This window comes from Aegilops tauschii, chromosome 4, assembly GCF_002575655.3.
Source record: "Aegilops tauschii subsp. strangulata cultivar AL8/78 chromosome 4, Aet v6.0, whole genome shotgun sequence".
NCBI lineage: Eukaryota > Viridiplantae > Streptophyta > Magnoliopsida > Poales > Poaceae > Aegilops > Aegilops tauschii.
In genome coordinates, this window is record NC_053038.3 from 434,751,467 (window position 1) to 434,767,704 (window position 16,238).

Genomic DNA, 16,238 nt, shown 5'->3' on the forward strand with positions numbered 1-16,238 from the left:
CCCCCAAAAGCTCCATTGTTGCTCCAAGCTCCATTTTCGCCCGATCTCTCTCCCTAGCCAATCAAACTTGTTGATTTGCTCGGGATTGGTTGAGAAGGCCACGATCTACACTTCCACCAAGAGAAATTTGATTCCCCCACTTATCCCTAGCGGATCTTGTTACTCTTGGGTGTTTGAGCACCCTAGACGGTTGAGGTCACCGCGAAGCCATAGTCCATTGTGGTGAAGCTTTGTGGTGTCGTTGGGAGCCTCCAATTAAGTTGTGGAGACTGCCCCAACCTTGTTTGTAAAGGTTCGGTCGCCGCCTTCAAGGGCACCAATAGTGGAATCACGGCATCTCGCATTGTGTGAGGGCGTGAGGAGAATACGGTGGCCCTAGTGGCTTCTTGGGGAGCATTGTGCCTCCACACTGCTCCAACGGAGACGTACTTCCCTTCAAAAGGAAGGAACTTCGGTAACACATCCTCGTCTCCACCGGCTCCACTCTTGGTTATCTTGTTCCTTTACTTTCGCTAGTTTACTTGTGTTGTTTCTCTTACTTACTTGCGTGCTTGTTGTCGTTGCATCATATAGGTTGCTCACTTAGTTGCATATCTAGACAACCTATTTTGATGCAAAGTTTAATTTGGTAAAGAAAAGCTAAAAAATTGTTAGTTGCCTATTCACCCCCCCCCCCTCTAGTCAACTATATCGATCCTTTCAAACTTGCTATGGCAGGGAAACCCCTCCTAGAGGAAGAACTAATATCCTTCATAGTTGCTGGCCTTGACATGGATTACCAACCACTTATCTCAGCCCTAGATGTCCGCACCGAACCACTATCTGTTGATGATCTCTTCGGCATGGTGGCGAACTTTGATCAGCGCATGGAGCTGTTCCAGGGCACAGGAGTCGGGGCCTTCAAGTCCTCGGCCAACAGTGCCACACGGGGACGCGGCGGCGCTCCCAGGGCGGCTACCGCAACTCACCCAAGGGTGGAAACGGCGGCTGACGGGTAACGTAGTAATTTCAAAAAAATTCCTACGCACACGCAAGATCATGGTGATGCATAGCAACGAGAGGGGAGAGTGTTGTCCACGTACCCTCGTAGACCGACAGCGGAAGCGTTATCACAACGCGGTTGATGTAGTCGAACGTCTTCACGATCCGACCGATCAAGTACCGAACGCACGGCACCTCCGAAGTTCTACACACGTTCAGCTCGATGACGTCCCTCGAACTCCGATCCAGCCGAGTGTTGAGGGAGAGTTTCGTCAGCACGACGGCGTGGTGACGATGATGATGTTCCACCGACGCAGGGCTTCGCCTAAGCTTCGCGACGGTATTATCGAGGTGTAATCTGGTGGAGGGGGGCACCGCACACGGCTAAAATATCGTATATCTAGTGTGTTCTTAGGTGCCCCCCTGCCCCCGTATATAAAGGAGCAAGGGGGAGGCCGGCTGCCTATGGGGCGCGCCAAGGAGAGGGGGGGAGTCCTCCTCCTAGTAGGAGTAGGACTCCCCTTTCCTAGTCCTACTAGGAAAAGAAGGGGGGAAGGAAAGAGAGGGAGAGGGAGAGGGAAAGGGGGCTGCGCCCCCCTCTCCTAGTCCAACTAGGACTCCTCTGGGAGGGGGCGCACCACCTCCTGGCTGCTGCCCTCTCTCTCCCCTCAAGGCCCACTAAGGCCCAATACTTCCCCGGGGGGTTCCGGTAACCCTCCGGCACTCCGGTTTAATCCGAAACTTCTCCGGAACACTTCCGGTGTCCGAATATAGTCGTCCAATATATCAATCTTTACGTCTCGACCATTTCGAGACTCCTCGTCATGTCCGTGATCACATCCGGGACTCCGAACAACCTTCGGTACATCAAATCATATAAACTCATAATAAAACTGTCATCGTAACTTTAAGCGTGCGGACCCTACGGGTTCGAGAACTATGTAGACATGACCGAGACACCTCTCCGGTCAATAACCAATAGCGGGACCTGGATGCCCATATTGGCTCCCACATATTCTACGAAGATCTTTATCGGTCAGACCGCATAACAACATACGTTGTTCCCTTTGTCATCGGTATGTTACTTGCCCGAGATTCGATCGTCGGTATCTCGATACCTAGTTCAATCTCGTTACTGGCAAGTCTCTTTACTCGTTCCGTAATACATCATCCCGCAACTAACTCATTAGTCACAATGCTTGCAAGGCTTATAGTGATGTGCATTACCGAGTGGGCCCAGAGATACCTCTCCGACAATCGGAGTGACAAATCCTAATCTCGAAATACGCCAACCCAACAAGTACCTTTGGAGACACCTGTAGAGCACCTTTATAATCACCCATTTACGTTGTGACGTTTGGTAGCACACAAAGTGTTCCTCCGGTAAACGGGAGTTGCATAATCTCATAGTCATAGGAACATGTATAAGTCATGAAGAAAGCAATAGCAACATACTAAACGATCGGGTGCTAAGCTAACGGAATGGGTCAAGTCAATCACGTCATTCTCCTAATGAGGTGATCCCGTTAATCAAATGACAATACATGTCTATGGCTAGGAAACATAACCATCTTTGATTAACGAGCTAGTCAAGTAGAGGCATACTAGTGACACTCTGTTTGTCTATGTATTCACACATGTATTATGTTTCCGGTTAATACAATTCTAGCATGAATAATAAACATTTATCATGATATAAGGAAATATATAATACTTTATTATTGCCTCTAGGGCATATTTCCTTCAGCGGCGGCAACAGCAACTACAACAACGGTGGAGGCGGCTACCGCGGCAACAGCAGCGGAGGTGGTGGTGGCAGCTACAACCAGGGCGGCGGCGGTGGCTACCGCGGCTCTGGTGGTGGCTACAACGGCGGCGGTGGCGGGGGCTACTACAACAACAATGGCCCCCCACACCATAACTACAACAACAATCAATGTCGCCAAGGCGGCCGCTTCACCAGGTATGAAGAATATGAGAACAAGTGTCAGATTTGCAAAAAAACTAACCACATTGCAAAAGAGTGTAAGTGGCGCTATGCAGAGGACAACTCTCAGAGGAGACGAGTTGCAGCTATAGCAGATGCCTCATAGGGAGTAGATTCCAACTGGTATCTTGACTCCGGTGCAAATGAGAACATCACCTCCGAGCTAGAGAAAATGACCATGCATGAGAAATACCATGGCCAAGAGCAAGTCCACATTGCAGAAAACAGTCCAGGTATGATGATAAGTCATGTTGGAAAGTCTATTATTAAAACCCCACATCTTGATATTCTTGTAGATGAAGTTCTACACATTCCCAATGCATCAAAAAATCTCCTTTCGGTTCATCGTATTACTCTTGATAATGGTGTCTTCATAGAGTTTCACCCTTTTTTCTTCTTGATAAAGGATCAGGTCACGAGGAGGGTTCTCTATTGCGGTAGATGTGTGCAAGGTCTCTACCCATTGATTCCCAAGTTTTCCAAGTTCAATAAGCAAGCCTATGGAGCCTTCAAGGTGTCTTCAGAACGATGGCACAATCGTTTAGGCCACCCATATTTTTCTATTGTCTATAAAATTCTTAGCAAAAATAAGCTCGCTTTTGTTGATGAGCATGATCGTGAAACTATTTGTGATTCTTGCCAAAGAGCAAAAAGCCACCAATTACCATACCCAATTTCCACTAGTGTGTCTACAAAACCCTTGCAACTTGTTTTTTCGGATGTATGGGGACCGGCTCCCACTTCTGTTGGTAGGCACGCCTATTATGTGAGCCTCATTGATGATTTCAGCAAGTACACGTGGATATATCTTCTTAAGAAACGCTCCGACGTTTTCCAAGTTTTTCTTAACTTTCAGGCTCTAGTAGAAAGGACATTTGATTTCCAAATTCTTGCTATGCAATCGGACTGGGGTGGTGAGTATGACAATTAAACTCAACTCCTTTTTTCAACGGATAGGCATTTCTCATCACGTTTCTTGCCCCCACGCTCATCAACAAAACGGTTCCGCTGAACGTAAGCATAGGCACATTGTTGATATAGGTCTCTCCCTCCTTGCTGCCGCATCCATGCCACTCAAGTTTTGGGATGAGGCTTTTCTCACAGCCGTTCATCTCATCAATATTCTGCCTAGCCGTGTCATCAATCATGAAACGCCCACTGAACGTCTTCTTCACACCAAACCAGATTACTCGTCACTTCGTGTGTTTGGTTGTGCTTGTTGGCCGAATCTACGTCCTTACAATAATCGTAAACTCATGTTTAGATCAACCCAATGTGTCTTCCTTGGTTATAGTGCACAACACAAGGGTGTCAAGTGTCTTGATGTTGCTACTGGACGTGTTTATATCTCTAGGTATGTCGTCTTTGATGAAACCGTTTTTCCTTTTGCCAAACTCCACCCAAATGCTGGTGCCCTTCTTCACAAAGAAATACTTCTTTTGCCCTCAACCTTATCCGGCAGTTGATCATGGGGGAGTAAATAATAGTACTGATCAACTTGTACCTAATCATCATATTATGTCTGAGATTACTGCTGCAGATTGTTCAGATGGTGCAAATCACAAAGAAAACAGCCTTCATTTTAGGTGCCCCCCGGCTGGAGACACAGGTGAAAACCGAGGTGTATCCACCTCGGGATCTCCATCGCAGCAGGGGCCAGAATCCACCCCGGGACTCGGGCGTACAGCACCTGGCCCGCCTCGGGCCTGGAGCGCACCACCGAGCGAGACAACGACGGCTCGGGCCCGCTCCAACCTCCCGATGCCGCGTGGTGGGCGGTCGCTCCTGGACATGCGCCTGGCTCACCTGATTGGCCCGCGCCAGATTCGCCGGGCCCCACCAATCCGGCCCGGTCGCCCACGCCGCGGTTGTCTCCAGCAGGCGCGACACGATCTGCCTTGGGATCAGAGGCGCCAGCGCCTGAAGCTGACGCATCCGAGGGATCTCCTGTGCCTTCATCCCCTGGAGTTCCTCCTGTGGCTCCACGTACAAGACTTCAGAAGGGAGTTACAGCTCGTTTAAATTACAAAAAATTCTCTAAATTTGGTATGTCTTGTACAACTGGTGAACCTAACAATTTAATAACAGCACTTGGTGATCCTAGGTGGAAATTGGCTATGGATGAAGAAATCGTGGCATTGCAGAAAAACGAGACGTGGCATCTGGTTCCTCCTCAGCAAGGCAGAAATTTAATTGATTGCAAGTGGGTCTATCGAATCAAGAAAAAATCTGATGGCACTATAGATCGGTACAAGGCAAGACTTGTAGCAAAGGGGTTCAAGCAAAGGTATGGCATAGACTATGAAGATACATTTAGTCCCGTTGTTAAAGTTGCAACGATTCGTCTTGTGCTGTCAATAGCTGTGTCCAGGGGATGGAGTCTCAGACAGCTATATGTATAGAACGCGTTCCTTCATGGTGTTCTGGGAGAGGAAGTGTTCATGAAACAACCTACTGGGTTTCAAGACAAAAATGCACCTTTTCATGTCTGCAAGCTTGATAAAGCACTGTATGGATTGAAACAAGCACCTAGAGCCTGGTACTCACGGTTGAGTATGAAACTTCAATCTCTTGGTTTTGTTCCATCAAAATCTGACACATCTCTATTTATCTATAACAAGCATAAGACGTCCATATTTGTTCTCATATATGTTGATGATATTATTGTTACTAGTTCTTCTGATGGAGCTATAACAGCACTGCTTAAAGACCTAGGCTCTGAGTTTGCTCTCAAGGACTTGGGATATCTGCATTTCTTCTTGGGTATTGAAGTTAAGAAACATGGTAATGGTATTCATCTATCTCAAGCAAAGTATGCCACTGAACTGTTAAGTAGAATTGGCATGCAAAACTCTAAACCTTCTCCAACACCACTGTCTAGTTCAGAATCTCTATCTCTGACAGAAGGCGAGCCACTGAATCAAGAGGACATTACTGGTTACAGAAGTTTAGTTGGTGGTCTGCAATACCTGACTCTTACTCGGCCTGACATCTCCTTTGCAGTTAACAAGGTGTGTCAGTTCCTTCATGCATCTACCACAGCTCACTGGACAGCAGCAAAACGGATCCTAAGGTATATAAGGAATACTATAACCACAGGTCTCACATTCAGTAGGTCTTCTTCCACACTTGTTAGTGCCTTCTCAGATGCAGACTGGGCTGGTTGTCTAGATGACAGAAGGTCAACAGGTGGTTTTGCTATCTTTTATGGGTCCAATTTAATATCGTGGTGTGCAAGAAAACAAGCTACTGTTTCCAGGTCAAGCACAGAAGCAGAATATAAGGCATTAGCAAATGCAGCAGCAGAAGTCATTTGGGTTCAGTCCATGCTCAAAGAACTTGGAATAGCACAAGATAAATCCCCTTGCCTGTGGTGTGATAATCTTGGTGCTACCTATTTGTCTGCCAATCCAGTTTTCCATGCCAGAACAAAACATATTGAAATAGACTTTCATTTTGTAAGAGAACGTGTTGCCAACAAACAGCTTGAGATCAGATTTATACCTTCCAAAGATCAGGTTGCAGATGGATTCACAAAAGCATTGCCTGCCAGAAGTTTTGAAGAGTTTAAGCGTAATCTCAACTTGATACAGTTGTGATTATGGGGGAGTGTTAAACATGTCACGTTACACATGGCTTGGGCCTCACGTAGAGTAGTTAGGAGGATCTAGTTTGTTAGCACTTGTTTATCTCTTGATGTAATCCTCCTCTTATCTCTTCGGTTGTTTAAACCAACGATGTAATCTATTGATGTATGCCTCTGCGAGAGCTGGCCTCGCCAATAACATGGGAGTTGAGACGCTTTACGAAACCTTTCACCAACCTCAAACCTTTCCTTTCGAGCTCTCCATGAGATATTTGAAAGTGCCATCTTTAGACCTTCGAACCAGTGTTGGGAGGCCTAAATAACGTTCACTCAGAGTTCCATTATCCACCCCCAATATACCTTTAAGTTGCACCTTTGCGTCCTCTTGACTCCCCTTACCAAAAAATATGGATGACTTCTGCAAGTTTATACGTTGCCCGGACGCCTCCTCATATTTACCAAGAATTTCTTTCAGCACCATCATATTGTCATTGGATCCCTCTAGGAAGACGATACTATCATCAGCAAACAAGAGATGTGTGACATGGTGGACAGTGCTCCCAAATGACACCCCTTTAATTCTTTGCTCTTCCTGCGCCCTTCTCAGTAAAGCAGAGAACCCCTCCACACAGAATAGGAAAAGATACGGTGATAGGGGATCACCCTGTCGGAGACCTCAGGAAGGAGTAAAACCCCTAGATAGTCCACCTTTAGCTTCACCGAAAATTTTGTCGTTGACACACAACGCATAATCATGGAGATCCACTCCGGGGCAAAACCAACACGATCCACCATCTGCTCAAGAAAAATCCACTCGACCCTGTCTTAGGCCTTCATCATGTCCAGTTTAACCGCGCACAGATGTTTCTTCCTCTTCCTGTTGCGAATATAGCATGAACACACTCATATGCCACAAGGACATTGTCAGTAATCAACCGCCCCGGTACAAACGCACTTTGTTCCTCGGAAATAAGAAAGGGAAGAAAACTCTTTAACCTGTTCGCCAACACCTTCGTTGCAATTTTATATAGCACGTTACATAGGCTTATTGGTCTGAACTGTGTCAACAACTCCGGTGAGTTGACTTTTGGGATCATCACAATAACAGTATCATTAAAGGCATCTGGCATCGCCACCCCATGTAGAAAGTCCTTGACTGCTCTACAAACATCGCCTCCTACCAACGACCAGTGCCGTTGGTAGAAGAGCGCCGGAAGGCCATCTGGCCCTGGCGCCTTGGTTGGCCCCATTTGAAACAGCGCCTTTTCAATCTCCTCATCTGTAATCTCGACTGTTAGCTTCGCATTCATCTCAGCGGTCACCGAGGGTACAATATTTTCCAAAAGCACATCTGCACCAGTTGACCCCTCTGAAGCAAAAAGATGCTCATAGAAAGCCGCTGCCATCTCGCATTTCCTCGTCCACCGTGCACTTTGTTCCATCTTGACGCCTGAGAGCTCATACTGTATTCTTCCGCTTTCTATGTGTCGCCCTATTTTGAAAATATTTAGTATTTTGATCCCCAACTTTTAGCCAATCAACTCTCGATCTCTGCCTCTATAGAATTTCTTCCCTAGCAAATAGCTCACGTAGTTTCTCCTCAACCTCTCGGGTCTCCAGTGAGGAACCCGTTTCCAATGCTCTTCTCTTGGCGTCCACAAGCTGGCTCTTTAGTTTTGCAATCTGGCGCCTAATGGACCCAAACACTTCCCGTGCCCACTTCTGCATGCTTCCTGACACAAGCCCAAGCTTTTGTATGCACGCATAAACCCCTTGGTCTCCACCATCCGCTGCTGCCCAGGCCTCGGTCACCATCTGGTCATACTGTGCATGCCTTGTCCACGCTTACTCAAAACGAAACGGCCGCACGCCTGGCTGTCGCTGGCATGGAGCAGTCTCCAACGCCCGGATTATAATCGCCTGGTGGTCGGACTCTTCCGTCATCACGTGTTCCACCGATGTTTCCGGGAAAAGGTCAAGGAAACCCGCATTGCAAGTGGCTCTGTCTAAGCGAACCTGAACATTCTCCGCTGCCTCCCGCTTATTATCCCACGTATATGGATACCCGGAGAACTCAAGCAGACCGCAGTCGGCCAAGCAGTCCCTAAACTCCTCCATCTGAGCAAAACTCCTTCTATTGCCACCTAGCTGATCGGACTGGAAGAGGGCTTCATTGTAGTCACCTGCACACAACCATTGTAAATTATCGAGTATATAGCAAAAAACTACCACATTACAGGCTATCTCTACAAAAAAAACTACCACATTTTTTAATGTTTCAAAAAACTACCACAAAATTGTTTCGCTGTTCCAAAAAACCCAAATGACCATGTGATTAAAAATTACTTTAGTTTATGACAGGTCGGGCCCGCCCCTAAATAAACCGTTTGTTGACTGTTTGTTTGACCGCTAACTTACACGTGGGACCCACATGTAAGCCCTCTTCTTCCTCTTGCCTTTCTTCTCTCTTTACCTCTCCTCAGTCAGTGACAAGCCAGAGCCGACGCAGCCCTGCAGCGCACGGCCGCCGCTGCCCAACCCCGCAGCCGCCCTGCAACCCATGGCCGCCGCCGCTGCCCAGCCCCGCCGCCGCGCTCCAGCCCACGACCGTCGCTGCCCAGCCCCACCGCTGCCCTGCACCCCACGGCCGCGCCGGCGCGCCGCGCAGCCCATGACCGCCGCTGCCTAGCCCCGCCGCCGCTCTGCAGCCCACGGCCGTCGCCAGCGCGCCCCTGCAGCCCTTCTGTCGCCGGACGCGTGTAGGAGATGCCCTCCTCGTCGGTGCTCCTAGGCGGCGAGCTGGTGCTCCGAGGGATGACGTGGACGAGCTCCTCACGAGCTCACCGGCGGCGGGCGAAGTAGACAAGAGGACCTGATTGCTTTTTTTAATAAATACGGGGACCCGATTGCTTTTTCTAGAAAAAATACAGGGACGTGATTGCTTTTTTGAAAAAATACAGGGACCGACATGTGGGCTCCACTTGTCATAACGGTTCACATTATAGTCAAAGCTAATGGTGTTACCATATCAGACCTGACGGGTGGGCCAGTGTTGTCATAATCATGGTTAAAAGTTAACACTTCAGTCATTAGGGTTTTTTGAAACAGCGAAACAATTTTGTGGTAGTTTTTTGAAAACATAAAAAAGTGGTAGTTTTTTGTAGAGATAGCCTGTAATGTGGTAGTTTTTTGCTATATACTCTAAATTATCCTGTGATCTCAAGTAGTGAATCGCGTCCCATGACTTCTTACGCAGTTTTGTTTTTGGCTCCCCGTATAAACCTGTGAATCTACAGGTTTTCCCTTCCCATACATTTTCAGCATTAATGAAATATTGGCTCCAAGGCCTAATTGTGACTTGCACATTATCCCTCAACCATAGAGCCCAACCACCACTTCTTCCTACACAATTAACTGCCATCCCACTCCTGAATCCCATGCTCCACTTCAGTTTCTCCATAGACCGTTCTTTCTTTTTTTGTTTCACATAAGAATACCACCGCTGGGTTGTAGGACCGTATCAGGTCTCGAAGTTCGCCGACTGTCAAGTCCAACCCTAATCCTCGACAGTTCCAGGCCAAGAAATTCATTGTGACCGGCGGCCCTGCTCCACAGGGTCCGCCGATGTATTGTTGTACTAAAAAATACGGTCAAACATTGTAGAAGTCTTCTGCCTCGTGTCGCGAATGAACGTATCATTACCAACCTTCCTGTTAGGATCCTAAAGTTATACGTTAAACATATATAATTAGTGTTTACCCGCTAGAATATTTTCGTCCCGTTGCAACGCAGGGGCAACTAACCGGTTTAAAATAGCATCTGTCTTTTACATCTCAGCAGGTATCAAATATAACATAGCGAATTAATATGGAGTAGGGCGATTTGATGCCCAGGCTCATCTGCACCCGGTTAGAAAATTTTTTTGTAAAAAATTCAAAACAAATTCAAAAAATTCCAAATAAAATTTGTGTGGTAGACAATTTGATGCGCGAGGCCCGCTCTAAATTTTAAGTCATTTGGACATATGAGCAACTCTCAGCAAAAAAGACAAATCGGGCCAAAACAGTACATGAACAGTAAACATTTTTACAGGCCCCAATTTGTCTTTTTTGCTGAGAGCTGCTCATATGTCCAAATGACTTGAAATTTGGAGCGGGCCTCACGCATCAGATTGTCTACCACACAAATTTTATTTGGAATTTTTTGAATTTTTCTAGTATTTGTTTTGATTTTTTTCATCGGCCCGGGTGCAGAAATGGATTTTCGATTAATATGCGCCTTATCTGTTATCTCTACCATTGGACAACTTGCTTCTCGTGTACCCCATCCGCAACCTTAAAATGACAAGTGGTCACGCATCAAGCATTATTTCCATGCACGTTGCCTAATTGGTAAGAAGAGATATATGCTCCTTGCTTTCTCCTAATAAACGTGACTTGCCAAAATAATCAGAATATTCCTTTCTTTGGTTTCCTCCTGTTTCACGCATGTCGAACCCAGAAATAATTGTCATCTCTACCTGAACATGTTTTTTTTCCTGTACATGCATCATCAACTCTAGCACGTCCGTCCCACGCTTAATCTTCCGGTCGATCTCCTTGTTTTTATTCATGTAATTTGGCATCTACGTGTCTCGGGCCTCTAAACCGACCACCTTTGGCAAAGCTCAAACAACATTGAAAATACTACTGTTGTTCGTGATCGTATCATTAACTTTACATTTCTAGCACTTTCTAAATCACCCTTAAACATAAAAATAGTGTCGTATGCACGTTCCAGCATATTGACACCATTAGGAATTAAATTCTGAACTTAATTATGTATCCAGCCTTCTTCATTAGTTCTTTCCATAAGCGGAGTGTCTATAGCAATGTTGAATACAATGGGAGACAGGGGGTCTATCGCTGCGGGAATATATCGTTGAAATTTTAAGTGATCATTTCATGGCTATGGTGAAGTGACAATTTTCATGATTATGGTACTCTTTGGGTCACATGGAATTAAGTTCTGAGTTCACGGGAAAGAATATACTCTGCCACAACAATTAACCATGCAACAAATGTACAACTGTATTCCTCAACATGACCATTTAGATCTAAAGAATGCTGTTGATATCCCACGAGAACATGAACGTGAATAAACTGTTGATAATCCTCGGTCATGCAAGTTTGGTAGCACTAATTTATCAAACATGGCAAAGAATTCGAATATGCAAATTTGGTACCTGGTTATTGTTCCTTTTAGGCCCTGTTCGGATCTTGTCCAGCTTCCCAGAATAGCCAGCTTCTCGTGAAGCCAGCCGCAGCGAGCTTCCGACGGGAGCAGCAATTCGTTCGGCAAGCCAGCAGCTTCTTGGTCGTACCAGCTTCCAGCGTATAGCCCATATATTAGGCCAATTAGGCCGGAGGTTTGGAGCGGGCTGAGAGCCCAAGTGGCTGTGAAAGAGGCATGGGCTATAGGTCCAGTTGGATTGGTGTGTGTGAACGTTATTTTCAGCCCATGCGGCAGGTTCGCTGGTGAATGTTATGTTCGCTTGTCACAGTTTCCCTCGTACCGGTTCGATCGAGTCACTTGGCAGTGGCATTGCTTTGTAATTTCACTCAACTCCATCTCCTAAGGCTAGCTTCTCCATCTCCTCAGTTTTTGCACTAGGACGCCGCCAGCTTCTCGATTTCAACTCCGTGGAGATAGAGCGTTCGGCTCAGCTTCTTGCGGGAGTTGACGAAGCTGGAAGCTGAAGATTTTCCTAACGGGCCTTAGTATGCCCACCAATGACTAAGGCACAGCAGGAAACCAGGAGCACTGCCGGATTAGTAACGATAGATGTTAGGGCACAATACTCGTAATTAAACATAAAAAAGCTCACTGTTTATTATATAGCAATAGATGGATTTTTATTCCCGGCAAAAAGATGGATCACATGACATCATGACATGGGAAAAAGATAGATGCATCACCTTGCACAGAGGGGCAAGAATTCATCTCTCATTTGCTTTAAACACTTATTCTCAGGATGGATAAATATAAAAATGGAAGATAAACTACAGCCATAACACAATACACAAACGATCACTCGTCGGACCTGAGTGAAAGAGCACAAAATTATCAAGAATAAGAGTAACAAACAAAATGGGCATGGTCAGAGAGTTGATGGCACCTGGATTTGCACTGGAATCGCGGCAAAGGAAAATGCCATCGGAGTCACAGCTCTCTACAGGATTCCATTAAGCAATATCCCAATTTGGTAGCTGCAAATAATGTTACTTAGAGATGTCAGATCCAGAAAAGAGGATGGTTAGAAAACCCGCTTCACTACTCCTTCGGCCAATCCACAATCACAATAAGGAAAACTTGAATAATCCCATGAGTTTGCACCAACAGGAAAATAAATAATAGCATACATTAGATAGAAAATTGCATATGAATATAGCAACAAATATATAACAAAAGTTCTCTGAACAAAGCCCAATGCACAAATATGAGTGAAATGCAGTGGGGCAAACCATCCAATTGTAATATCTGATATCTAATTGGTTACCGATTCAAGGTCAAGTGGAGCATATATCAATAGTAACATTCAAGGTCAAGTGGAGTATATATGAATAGTAACAGTAACCTTCAGATTCGATGATTAAGGAAGACTGCCATTTAACTTGCTTATGGGAACATTGATAGAAATTCAGCTTCCCATTGCAATGAAATCCCACAAGTTTCCAACAGCTCTAGTGAGGTTGACAACCCCTCTTCTCCCTCTCTCATACACGCCGACCAACTCGTCGTGCTACACATCGGAGCAAAGGCAGGAAGGCTGAAGGGTTGAACCACGAGGCAGCGGCAAGTGTTCTTGGTGTTGCCGCGATGGCGCAGGCGGGCTAGGCTGCGGTTACATGACAAATTGAGTAATTCAAGCATATCAACCGCAGTTTAGACTTCCTAAGAAGAGGACCTAGCCGGATTTGTAAACTACAAAACTCTTCATCACAATGACAAGTTGGAGAGGGCTTAGATCCACTTCAAAAGTATGAACCTCATAAGACAGTATCCTCAGAAAACTAAGACTTGGTTCAAAGCCGCATGGAAAATGTGAGAAAAATAAAAAAGAGAAAATATGTGAACACAACCCAGCACACCGGAGAAATTAAGTATGATACACGAAATGAGATATGCACCTCAAGTTAACTAATTGCATCAATTACAGGATAAGCAAAACAACTGGGAAATGTTCCATCAAGATGTAACTTAAATATGAGAATAGGCAAGTTCCATTGAGGTTCTTGTAACGTTATTAGCTCTCTCCAGGCTTCTCAGTTCTCATCAAAATACAAGCACTATCCACTGAACAACATGTTATGCAAGCTTGTTATGTCATGTGGTTATTACGATGGTATTATAGAAGCAAAGATTTTTATATGCACAACATCCAAGGCTTGGTAATGATGAATTTGACTAAGGTTTATCCAATAAAATTGTTGGGTAACCCGGGAATTTGAGATTCCTAGGCATGATATAACCAGTTAGTAGATATGATTTGAAATTGTGTATACTGGAACAGGAACAAAAATCTACATTTACTTTTGTATTTTTATAAGATCTACACCTATATGAAAAGGTTTTTTGGCAAGAGAATAAAAGCTCGTATCGAAACTATCTACCTATCTATATGAACAAATCTATACCTTGGATAAATAATGCACTAAGGTCATTTTACTATTCCATGCACGGGTATCGCTTAATTTGACTTGAGTAAGCTATCCAACCTGAATCCAACAGCAAAACCTACAATAAACAAAACGAACTGTAGTGCAGACAGGAAAAATAGATAAAACAATGAACAATCAAAAGAAATTAGAAAATGCATAATGAATTATAAAAAAAGCTAGTAGAGTTTAGATAAGATGGTTAGCATAAAAAAATGTGCCATCATATCGAAGTGTTGTATTTCAATTCTCTGGGACATGTACAGAAAACTATGATTAATGACAACACACCGAAAGCCTGAAATACGGAGGATGGTTAATAATATATGACTGTTGTGTCGAATATCTTAACAGAAATACATAGGAAAATTTGATACCTCACCTGTATAAAATACATTTGTCCATGCTTTCTTCTTCAATTAGAAGTAAGCAAGAATATACATGCTTTATATACATTATACAGTACAAAGTTTTACCAAATTGGTGCATGGTGCGCTATATTACTAATATTCATACAACCAGAGCTCTCAAAAACGGGGCATCTAGTGCTCATTGGTTTGCATCATGTGTTTACCTGATGGTACATTCTACATACCTATAATAGATCATTGACGCATCGAAACAATTTTCATATAGTCCAATGACTTTGGTCTCTCGAGCTACGGCCTGTTTTGAATGCATAAGGTAGAACAAGATCTACCTTTTCTTTCAAAAAAATAGTCCAAACTGTACAAACTTCAGAAGAAATATATAATTATGTTCCACATCTAGTACTTAAATTACTAGCTGAACTTTGCTTATTACTCCATGCAAATCTGCTGCTTAAATTTGTACTCTGCTAAGCAGAAGCCTCAACCATGATCGCTAAACATCAAATGAAGCCATGTGCACTGAAACTATTTATGGAACACAAAACGTCAAAGAACCTGCTGAAGACGAACTTAAGATAGTATGGAATCGCAGAAACCAGATATAAAGAGACCCATCACTATGATAAAAAACACAAGCAACATTTACTCCCAGAACAAAGCAAACCTGCTGAAGACGAACATAGGATAGTATGGAAGCGCCTGCAAACTGGAGCAATCCGAGCGAGATGAGCACCGATCATCGCATCGGTGCCCAGCTTGGCTTCGGTTGGTCGTTCTTCACCGGTTTCCTCGCAGCGGCAGCCACGGCCGCCGTCGCGGCGTGCATTTGGCGGCGCTGTGTTGGTGCGCCACCGCCCCAGCAGCAGCCTCACCAGCAGGAGGAGGAGCGGCCTCACCAGCACCGGCGGAGCTATGTACAAACCTGAGGGGGTCGTGCCCCCCCCCACCCCCAGCCCAAATGACATTTATTTTTTACTAGGTAGTAATGACCCCTGCAGCTCTGAGACAGGCCCCTCTTGCCATCCACATGCACGCACAAACCCATCGTCACGCTTCATGCACAGGGTCGGTTGTTTGGCCTCTATTTCCAAACCACTCTCCGGCACGTCTGCTAGCCTCCATCCATGAATTAGGCAGGCAGCCATCATGCCGCCACACTGCCTCAACCCTGACGCTGACTAGAAGCTCGCCACCGCATCTGAGACCGTTGTCTTCGGCTCTTCGCCACTAGCCGGTCCGATGGTCGTCCATGTTGGCCGGCCGGCCGGCGTCACCGGCTACTCCACCTCATATGAATTTGGCTACTAGACTTTGTAAGTGCCATGTGCCCATCTGAATTGCAACCTTAAAATATTGGAATTTGGATCCCCAGTGTGCAGTTTTGCATGTACGACAATGAAATTAGAAAAACTGCGAGCATCACTAAAGTTGGAGCTTCTTGTTGTTTCATGTATGAGTTTCATTAGAAATTTAGTAATTAGTGTACCTATTCATCTGATCTAATGTAGGATTTCTTGTTTCTTGCACCACGGATTTGTTCTGTTGATCTGTAGGACTACTTCTTTTTGTTGTTGTTATACTTGGCTCACAGAATGTCATTGAGGTTTGGTTTGAAG